This window comes from Pseudorca crassidens, chromosome 4 (assembly GCF_039906515.1).
Source record: "Pseudorca crassidens isolate mPseCra1 chromosome 4, mPseCra1.hap1, whole genome shotgun sequence".
Classification (NCBI taxonomy): domain Eukaryota; kingdom Metazoa; phylum Chordata; class Mammalia; order Artiodactyla; family Delphinidae; genus Pseudorca; species Pseudorca crassidens.
The window spans coordinates 23,001,036-23,011,853 of NC_090299.1; the positions used below are offsets into that span (position 1 = coordinate 23,001,036).

The window sequence follows — 10,818 nt, forward strand, 5'->3', positions numbered from 1 at the left end:
GCTGGAAATTTCTTTACAAAAAGATGACTTAAGCCGAGCTGTAACAGTTACAGAAATACTTAGGTTTTCTTTATTTCTTTTTTTGGTGAATTGTTTCTCTAGAAAATTTTCCAGTTCATGTAAATTTTCAAATTAATTGGTAAATAGTTGTATGTATAGATATTTACCAACTTGAATTTTTACTTTTATCTACTGTGCATTTACCTTTTTAAAAATTATTCTCTGTTTTGACTTATTTCCTTCCTTCTTTTTTTTTAGTTTAATTTCTATCCATTTTCTAACTTCTAGAGATGGATACATAGATCATTGATTTTATTTTTGTGTGCATAATATATACATTCAAGATTATAAATTTTCCTCCAAGCCTAGGTTTAACTGTGTCCCTCAAGCTTTGACACATTGTATTTTCAATATCAATTAGTTAAAAATACTTTGTAATTTTCTTGTGATTTCTTCTTTGACCAGTTTGTAGAAATAGGGGATTTTCTTGTATTGTGATTCTAATGTGGTCTGAATGCTTTCAAGCTTTAGAACTTTATTTAGACTTGGCTTATGAATCAACATATGGTTGGTTTTGATAAATGTTTGTCTGAAAAAAATGTATTCTCTCATTGTGACATATGGTATTCTATATCCATTAATTAGGTCAGATTTGTTCATTGTTATTCTTTTATATGCTTATTGATTTTTTATCAGCTTATTTGATCAGTTAGAGAGAAAAACATGCTATTTCTCAATATCATTGACAAGTAAATCAATTTCTCCTTTTAGTTCTTTTAACTGTTATTGAATATATATATTTTAGATCAATAAAGACTTAGAATTTTTATCTTCTGAGTATACTCACCACTTTATAAATATTTTGAAATGTTCTTCTATATCTCTGATAATACATATTGCCTTAAAGTCTACTTTGTCTGATATTTGTATAACTATAAAATTTATTTTTAGTTATGATCTTTTTCATTTTACTTTCAATAGGTTTATATTTAAGTTATGCCTCTTATACATAGCTCATAGTTATTTCTTTAATAATGTCATGTTTTTTCTTTGTAATTGGAATATTTAGTCCATTTTCTGTTAACATAATTGTTGATCTGTTTTTGTTTAAAATTGTAAGTAACTTTTTTCCCATTTGTCCTGTATGTTATGTTAATCTTTTTCTATCTTTTCTTGTTTTCTTTGAATTAACCAAATGCAAGTATTTTATTATTTAGTATTCTTCCATCTCCACACAAAATTAGTTCATTAGTCATACATTTCTTACTGTTCTTTTAGTGGTTACTTTAGAGGTTATGACATGCATTCTTGAGTTTATATTGTCTAGTCTAAATTATTATTATCTCTTTCCTGATATTGCTAGACTCTTTAAGCACTCTAATTTCACTTATTGCTTTTACCATCTACAATGACAACATAGAATTGCCTACCTTCCTGTCGATTTTCCACTGCTCTTCAGAGTAGATCTGCAATTTGAGTCATATGTGGTGTTGGATGAACAGAGACATAATAAAAACAAGTAGAAATTTTATATTATGCACAAATGTAAACTCTTTAAGCATACACCAATGCTGCAGGTATTTTACTCTATTTTTCTATACCTCAGAGAAATTTATTTTATGATCAGAGAAGTTTGAGAAAGGTGGAGTCTCTGAGTAAAAACATGATAGAGACATTTTAAAGAGTAGACCATTATTCTGCAGTGGCATCATTTTGCTGTGTGTGTCAAGGCCAAAGACAATGACTATGTTACTTTTAGAGAAGGTGCTAAAAAGTTTTGATTTTTCATTCACACAAGGAAAATACTCAAAATAAGCCGTCCTACCGGCTTAGTCCCAGACTGAAAACTTTGAGATCATATAGCAATCTATATTAAGTGAAGTGAACTAGGAAACCCTAAATTTCACATACCATTAAAAGTCGTACATGCATTTGAAAATAAACACTAATTTTCTAACTATAAGAATATTTATTTTCTAATGAAAACTTTCTAGTCTTTTTATTATGGATAGGGAAAGAAAGTATTGTAAAATTTTCTGAAGAACGTGTGTGTGTGTGTGTGTGTGTGTGTGTGTGTATGTGTGTCAGTGATGGCAAAAAATGCCTGGACAATTTGGACTGCATCAAGAAAGAAAAAACAGGGTAGTAGGAGTTTGAGTTTTAGATGTTGTATTGCTGTTGTTAGGGTAGCCAGTGTGTACCATCTGCTTTCCCTTATAATAGCTCTGCAAGTTTCTCACTGACCTGGCTAATTCCACGAAGCAGCTTTTCTCTTCACTTCCTCTCCACTGCCTGACAATTTTCTCCCATCTACATGAGCTCCTTGCGCAGCTCAGTCATACGTATATAGATGCTTGCCTGGAACAGTGCTTGCTTTAATTTCAAGCCATTAGGCTTTATAATTTCTTTTCTAAATCTTTTGGATTATTACATTTATTTAATTATATTACACATTTTAATTACTGTAAAGTCAATTCTTTGTTATATCACAGTTAATATAACTAATATTATATTGTAGCTTGGACACATTCCAGGCCTGGATCTCAAAGTGTGACTGTCAGATAGAAAGAATGTCAGCAAGACCAAACGCTGCGCCGAGTCTTTTAGGAGGCTCCTGTGTTTCAAATGTGTTAATGGAACCATCCAGGTGGAAACTAGAGGTGTCATATCTGGGCTCCTCCCAAGGGACTCCCTGAATTCTCTTTCCTGGAATACTGAATTGCTTTCTGAAGTTGCATTTTAAAAAATTTTGAGTGTATTTAAAGTCCTTTCTTGAAGGGTTCTCTTTTATAAGTAAACTATTTTTATTCTTTCAGATCACATCTAAAATTATTTGAAATAATAAGTTATTTATAGAAATATTTTATGTTGCTCCACTTGTATATTATACAAAAGCAATTAGTATAGAAGCAGTTATATAGATTAAAACCCTAAAAATAAATGTCTTTTTTTGTTTCAAATACATGACACAACTTTTTTCTAATAATCAAGGCAGTTAGGTAAGACAGAAAGACCATTCTTGTGGATTATAAAAAGAATTATTTCTGACCCAAAGGGAGTATTTTGACTGCTTATATTTTAATAAAAATCAAAAGCAGCATTTGTTTATTGTAGGTTTTTTTGGTTATCTCTCTTCTGGAGGGACAAAAAATGGCACATATAAGTCTGAAAGTGAGTATAAGTTGTGCAAAATCTCAAATATTTTATTTGCATCTAGACAGCTGCAAAGATGAAGAGCATTATTTTTGTATCAGCAAGTTAAGATCTCAGTGATATATATTTATTTCACATGGTAGCAGGGGCATCCTTAAATAGTAAATAATTGTCATCAACTTTTAGAAGATCAAAGGGATCACTAGTTTGGCCAAAAATAATTAATTATAAGTGAAGTGAACAGAGTTAGCAAGAGGAGCTCTTTGTATTGTTAGGTTCCATATATATTGAATACTTTTCCATTGTTGAACATATAGTTAAATCCATGGCTATTAAAATATTTTAAATTTGGTGACAGGAGTGTAATAGATTTCAAATTAAAAAATGCCCTTAAGCAAAAGTTCTTTTTTTAAATATTTTTTTAAAATGTCACAGGCTTTCTCAAATTCTCAGTACCATATCCATTTTATCTTATTATCAATTCCATTTACAACTGAGGAAGCTCACACTTCGAAGGCATAAATAAGTTGTCCGGTTAGTAAATGATTAAGCCTAGATTCAAATCAATGCAGCATAATGAATGGACTAGCATTCTTAATTGCCACACAACATTTATTGAATATTTATACTGCCCAATAATAGAAACAGTATTATTATTTTCACTTTTTGGGGTGAAGATGCTCAGAAAGATTAAGGTTTGTAGATCCAGAAGCTAATAAATATCAGAAATGGGTTTGAATTAGTTCTGTCTGAATCTAGAGCTTGCCCCCATAAATCCTATAATTTTTCAGTATCTTTTTCTCCCCTCTCTCTACTTCTTTTGCAAGTATATAAGCAAGAAAATAAAGTATAGCAAAATGACAATTGTAGTTATCTCTGAACTGACCGGATCAATTAAAATGAATATTTGCTTCTTTATCCTTGAGCATTTAAAGCATTTACTACAAATATTTTTTTTGAAACAAAAATACTAGAGCCTCAGTGAGTAAGCTTAGTTTGATAGATTGTTGGGATTGATCTAGGGAAATAAATTATTGACCACAGTGCATAAGAGATTTACAGCTCTTTAAGTGACAGTTAAGAATCATCATCAAATAACACATGGTTATTCACTCTGATAGTGAGAGGACATATTCCCAGCCTAAATATATTGGATTCCAGCTGCACAGCAATATAGTCAAATTATCATAAGAGAATTGGCCATTCTTATAGTAGAACAAGTGGGTTGTCAGAAGTGTGAAATGAGGAAATGGGAAAAATTGGGGTTATTAACAAAATAAGTAGTAGAGTGGAAAGATTGGAGACCTAGCAAATATGTTAGGTATTATAAGAAGGCTATTGAAAGAAGAAAAATGTATATCTTTTTTGAATCCTGATTTGAACAAGCTAATTATTAAAAACAATTATTAAACAATTAGGGAAATTTGAAACTTGTTAGACATGTATTAAGTGATATTAAGGAATCATTTTTATTTTACTTATGTGTGATAATGTATTTTGGAGATACCTATGTACAGTGGAATGCTACAATGTCTGGGATTTGCTTTAAAATAATTTAGTTGCGAGAGAGAAAATGGTGATGGCTGCTTATACATGTGGGGACAATACTATTCTTTCTCTGCTTTTAATGTGTTGATAATTCTAATAAAGTTAAGAAAAGAAAAAAGGACAAAGATTGTAACTTAATTAGTAGCGAACTTTTGTGATGGAGAAGACTTTACACTAATGGAAAGAAATTAGATGAACTGAAAGTGTGTTCTGAATTCTTTAGGTGAATTTTCACTCTTCTCCTAAGTAATAGTTCCTTAGTACTAGCACTGTTGTAAGTATTATAGGAAATGTAGAAGCATGTAAAGCACATAGGACAATACCTGAATATAAAACAAATTCCAGACTTACTAGCTATTAGTTTTATTCCTATAAAAGTTGGGCTAAAATCAATACTACCTATAACCATACCTGTATAATAAAGATATCTTAGTGGTTGTTATTTTATCTATAAGTTTAGTTAGGTTGAAAGAACTTGAATTGAAATCCAGCTATTTCCTAATAAGCCATAGGGAAAAGAATGAAAAATTAGCCACAGTACCAGTGGCCCTATATCTATGAATTATGCAAATTCAGGACCATGAAGAGAAACACATGACAAACATATAAAGAAACATAGACACAAAGTTTAAGTGGCTCTCCTAAATTTAAACCACTAATTATTATTAGGAATGAGAGTCCAAATTTCCTAAATCCAGGTTTCCCAAATTACAAGCCCATGCCTTTCTTATATATAATGTCTTTTGTTTCAAAAGAGCAGGTTGGAGGAGACAGAAACAAAGTATAGTCAAACTACTTGCAGACATTTAATCATATATGTTGTTCACCTAGTTGAATCAGATCTGTGACTGCAGTTGTATTTTCTTGTTTACAACTGGTGTCTCCAGGCTGGCACAGGACTTGACCATAGCTAAGTGTGCAATAAATATTTGTAAAATAAATAAACATGCATCTGTATTTGGTTATCCTTTGTGTGGATAATTTATTATTATTATTAATAAAACAAATTGTGCTTTTATAGTTTAGCTTGCAAGATAAACACAGTAAGCACTAAGGTCAATGACAATAGAAGATATTGAAAAAAGTGGTAACATGATTTTCTAATAGTTTTCTAAACAAGTGAACTAGTCAAGTCCAAGGAGAGGATTCTAAAAGTACCTAGTTTGAAATCAGAATTATATATAAATTTTAAACTATGTACATATTTGAGATAATTTCACTGTTTATATTATTAAATATTTTATTGACGTTACAGAAAATGAGGGTAATGGTTAAAATGATTATCTTTTAAAAAGTCAATACAATGATATTTGTGTATATTAATTCCAAAGGTGGGTGTCACAATTCTTTATAGTTACTGAAATTCTTACATAAATTTTTTGAGTTTTTAATTTTGAGTTGAATATAATTAGTGTGTTTTTGCATAAGATTGAGAGATGATGCATGTGCAGGGTTATGAAATGGTGGTGTGGTGACTTAGATGAGAAATTATGGATGCTAATAATATCCATGCATGGTTTTTGAATAATTTTTAGATTTTACCACTGTTATTCCTCTCAACTCACATGAATAGTAAACTTTTCTTATTCTCGTATATTTTTTATGTTTTTCTCTGAGCCTGGCTTCTAACTGAGCTCCCTCTGAAGCACTATGTCAAAGTAATATGATTCTTGCTCACATATATGTACAAAGACTTCTTAGAAAACAAGCTTTTCCAACTATAAGGCTTGACATGTGCTTATGGTGAGAAGTGGGAAAGTGACAGATGTGGAGGACATTTCTGAGGAGTCCAACTGGTCCACAGGCGAGTACAACCGTATCTGATTAGGCTGACAGCTCTGACTATCCATTTGTACTTGAGCCTGGAGGTCTCTAATTGTTTTTCAGATCACTTAGCAATTAATGGTGCCATTGTCCTTGGGCAACCCATTTGCAGATCAATATTTGCTGGCAGAATCAAAGCTTGGGAAGACATAATGAGAGTAACTGAAGTGACTCTATTAATAGATAAAGCCCTCAAGCAGTGACTGTGAGCCTAGAAAGTCAGGAGACTGTAATTCTTCCACAAACAACTACCACTTACATTTTTTTCTCGAGGACTGTCAAGGAAACTTTAACTGTAATTAAAATAAGCTCCTTGAAAAGTTACGTGTTCTTCAACTATTATTATTGAATATATTTCTTTGCCTTTTTATAGTCTGATATTTGTTAAAACTATATTCTGAAAGATTATTGTCTTTAAAACCTTTCACTTATTCTTTCACCCCATCAAAGTGCTCAATGATATTCAAAAAATTCACATAAACTTATTAAAGCAACACTATTTGTCATTCCATTTAAAGTTATAAAAGTGAACCATTCAGAATCAGAATAATGCCCCTTCACTCCCATAACTTTGTGCATTCATTAAAAATGTGCTTCAGGCTACATCTTGGTTTGAAATAATTGTCAAGTTCTAAATTAAGTAGAAACATTCAGTGTCCCTGGCCACTTTTAGGTTTTACCAAAGTAAAACATGATTAAAAAAAACTATCTATGGTTGAGGAGCTTCAAGTGGGTATATTACCAGAAAAAAACCGCAAAACAGTGGTTTTGTTTAAATATGCTGGCTTTATTTGAATCTGAATACCTAAGGAAGGAAAAAAAGTCCCATAAATACTAGTATCATTATGTCATAATAATATTTAAGATTATAATAATAATCGAGGAGAGGAATATTAAAAAGTTTTCTTCACATGGAATAATAGTCAATTTGTTTATGCCAGTTTTTTTTTTTTTTAATGCCAGTTTTTGGTTTTTGGGTTTTTTTTGCGGTACGCGGGCCTCTCACTGTTGTGGCCTCTCCCGTTGTGGAGCACATGCTCCTGACGCGCAGGCTCAGGGGCCATGGCTCACGGGCCCAGCCGCTCCGCGGCATGTGGGATCTTCCCGGATCGGGGCACAAACCCGCGTCCCCTGCATCGGCAGGCGGACTCTCAACCACTGCGCCACCAGGGAAGCCCTAATGCCAGTTTTTAAAAGAAAATTTTGTCTTAAAATATTCCGTGGGTGGTGGGGTGGGAAAGCCCTGTCCTGACTTTATAAATGCAGACAATACATCTCTCATATAAATGGAAATTAAAAGATATTTCTAGCATATTAGTTAGTTGTCTCTTACAGGATAAGTTGGCAACTTTACTCTTTAGACAGGAGTAATTTGTGTTGACTGGTAGCCGAAAACTGTTAGTCCTAGATTTAATCAAATGACTATACACGTGTCTAAATGGATTTATATCTGGTTTCATCTAGTCTCCAAAAATTTTTCTTTTGGAACAATTTATATGAGTGAATATTAACATAACTTTTACCTAGTCATGAAGCTTGTACACTACAAATGAAATGATGAGCATTTAGTGCAAGGAAGAAAAACAATATTTTGAAGCAATCATCAGTCTGACTTGCTTAGAGGAACTCCTAAAGAATAAATGAAATATTTATCATATAACATCTAAATAATGATGAAAATGTAATATTTTAAAACACAAGATTAAGAAAGGACAGATAAATTGGATTAAAAAGTATTGTGGGAGGAACAAAAGTGGACAGATTTGTACATTTTGCCTGTTGTATATCATTGTACTTGCTGATTTCTTTATGAGAAAAAGCATGAGAAGATAGTAGGTTGACTATGTGAGGATGATGAAACACTTTCTTCCTCAATAGTTTCCTATGAGTTGAGTTTCCTCCACCATGCAAGTTTTTATGTGTTCTTGATCATTTAAAAACGATTGATGAGGGCTTCCCTGGTGGCGCAGTGGTTGAGAGTCTGCCTGCCGATGCAGGGGACATGGGTTCGTGCCCCGGTCAGGAGGATCCCACGTGCCGTGGAGCGGGCTCGCTGAGCCTATGCTCTGCAATGGGAGAGGCCACAACAGTGAGAGGCCCACGTACTGCAAAAAAAAAAAAAAAAAAGAAAAGAAACGATTGATGAGACTGATACTTAGTAATCACTGGGGACTTGGGGTCCCTGGGTTTTTGGGCAAGTGGGAAATGTAAAGCCTTGTGAATGTGATTGGACAAAATTCTTGTTCAATCTAAAAACCAGAATTCTGATAAAATATTTAAAGCAGTATTCGTCAAAATGTAGCAGGAAACATTAAGTTCTGAAAAGATATGAGCTTGATTGCTTTGTGGTAGAGTCATAGCTGAATCACTTCCATGTGCTCAGTCTAGATACATTTAAGGATCACACAAAGGGCTCGCCAGTGAACAGTGTTCACCCTACTGTCTATGCATTGCGTAATTTATTGCAAAGCTAGATTACGTTTGTTATTAGTAGAACTATAGGCAATTATCAAGGCAGTTATCTTTTTTTTCCTTTTATGCAGCTTCTCTTTCACTTTTGTTATTTATTTCTCAAACTAAGCTGTCCATTGGTAGTTTGAAATAGAAAAAGGAATGGGCTGTAGAGCCAGTTGGACCAAGTCTTGCAAATTTTCCAGTGCTGTCATGCTGTTTCTCTAAATACAGAGTATATGTGTATTTGCGTGTATGTCTGTGCTATAAAACTGATTCATATGTATTTACTAGGCAATGATATGTTAGAATTTATTTTTAGACTTTGTAATAGCATTTATATGAAATGGAAAGTATTATTTTTTAAACTGGTATTTAACTACTTTTAAACTTTGATTATTAACTGAATAGGGGAGTAGTATCCTAAAATTACGGTAATACATATTCAGGTATTTAGTAGGAGCACATCAGGTATTTCAGATTTTTATCTGAAAATATTATGTTAGAGTATAACTCCTTTTCCTTTTTTAGTGTTTATATAGGAGCTATCCTCAGCTTTCCCCTTTCTTTGTATTCTTCCTTTGTAATCACCAGTGGCTTCACCACCTATTTGTTCACGGTGGTTTTTAAATTTATATCCCTATTTCCAACCTTCTTCTGAGCCTTACTCTGCACCCACCCCACGCCAAATTTCACATGGACATTTTCACTGAGTATGTTCTCCTCCTCCGTAGTTGACATTAACAAAATGAATATGTGGTCTTTCTTCTCCTGACTGATTTTGCCTTCTGATTACCCTAAATCTCTTAACGTGCTGTCTGCAACAACTTGCAGCATATTGATTACTAGATTTGATTTAGATGTTTTGCCTGACCATCCTAGTGTGCCATTCTTCCCACTGATGCATGTGCCTTCCTTCCTAGGATATGTGTATAAACTTGCATACGAATAAAATGTTTTATAGCTGATTTAATTAGCAAAGGATAACAAGAAGTTTGTTGTGCCTCCCTGTTATTTACTTCTACAATACTAAGTGTTTATTCTTTTGTAATATCAGTCACTAAAATTTATTTCCCTGGTATACTTCAAGTCCAAGAGCAGAGTCAGTGTCTGTAAGACTTGCCATTGGGCACATAACACAGCACCTTGCAAGTTACAGGTGCTTAATAAATGCTTGGTGAATATCTAAACAACCTTAAAATGCTGTTTAGTAACATTTAAAACTTTTTCAATTTTTCTTGAAAATTCTTATCTCCCTATACCATCAGGAATGGCTTAAGACCGTTTTAAAATTGCAACCAACATACGGGGACTTCCCTGGTGGTCCAGTGGCTAAGACTCCACACTCGCAATGCGGGGGGCCAGGGTTTGATCCCCGGTCAGGGAACTAGATCCTGCATGCAAGTCGGAACTAAGAGCCCACATGCCACAACTAAAAAAAGATCCCTCATGCCACCCTGCACATGGCAAAGAAGATCCTGCATGCCGCAGCTAAGACCCGGCACAGTCAAATAAATAAATAAATATTAAAACAAAAATGCAACATACATGATATAGCTAAAAACTCAAGTTCTTCATCTTCTTCACTAATTGATATTTCCAATACTTTTGCCTTTAAATGCACCAAAGATGTTCATATAATATCTTCAATTTTACATTCTTATTAATATAGTTTTACAGTTAAAAATATTATTAACTAATTCCAGTCAGAATCATGTAATATCTTTCTGGTGTACTCTCCAAGTATTTTGAGTTTGGGCCTTGTCAGTAGCTGCTGAGCAATGACAGAGCTTTGGATTCTGGAAGTGGATGCATGAGCCTGGCATCAGGTCATCAAGGAGC

General features: G+C 33.2%; 1 non-coding gene across 1 annotated transcript; it reads left to right on the top strand.

Annotated features, from left to right (window-relative positions):
* Positions 1 to 10,290: 10,290 nt before the first annotated feature.
* On the top strand, positions 10,291 to 10,363 carry TRNAA-CGC (transfer RNA alanine (anticodon CGC)). Its single transcript has one exon. It is a non-coding gene; the product is annotated as a tRNA-Ala (tRNA).
* The last annotated feature ends 455 nt before the right edge of the window (positions 10,364 to 10,818 follow it).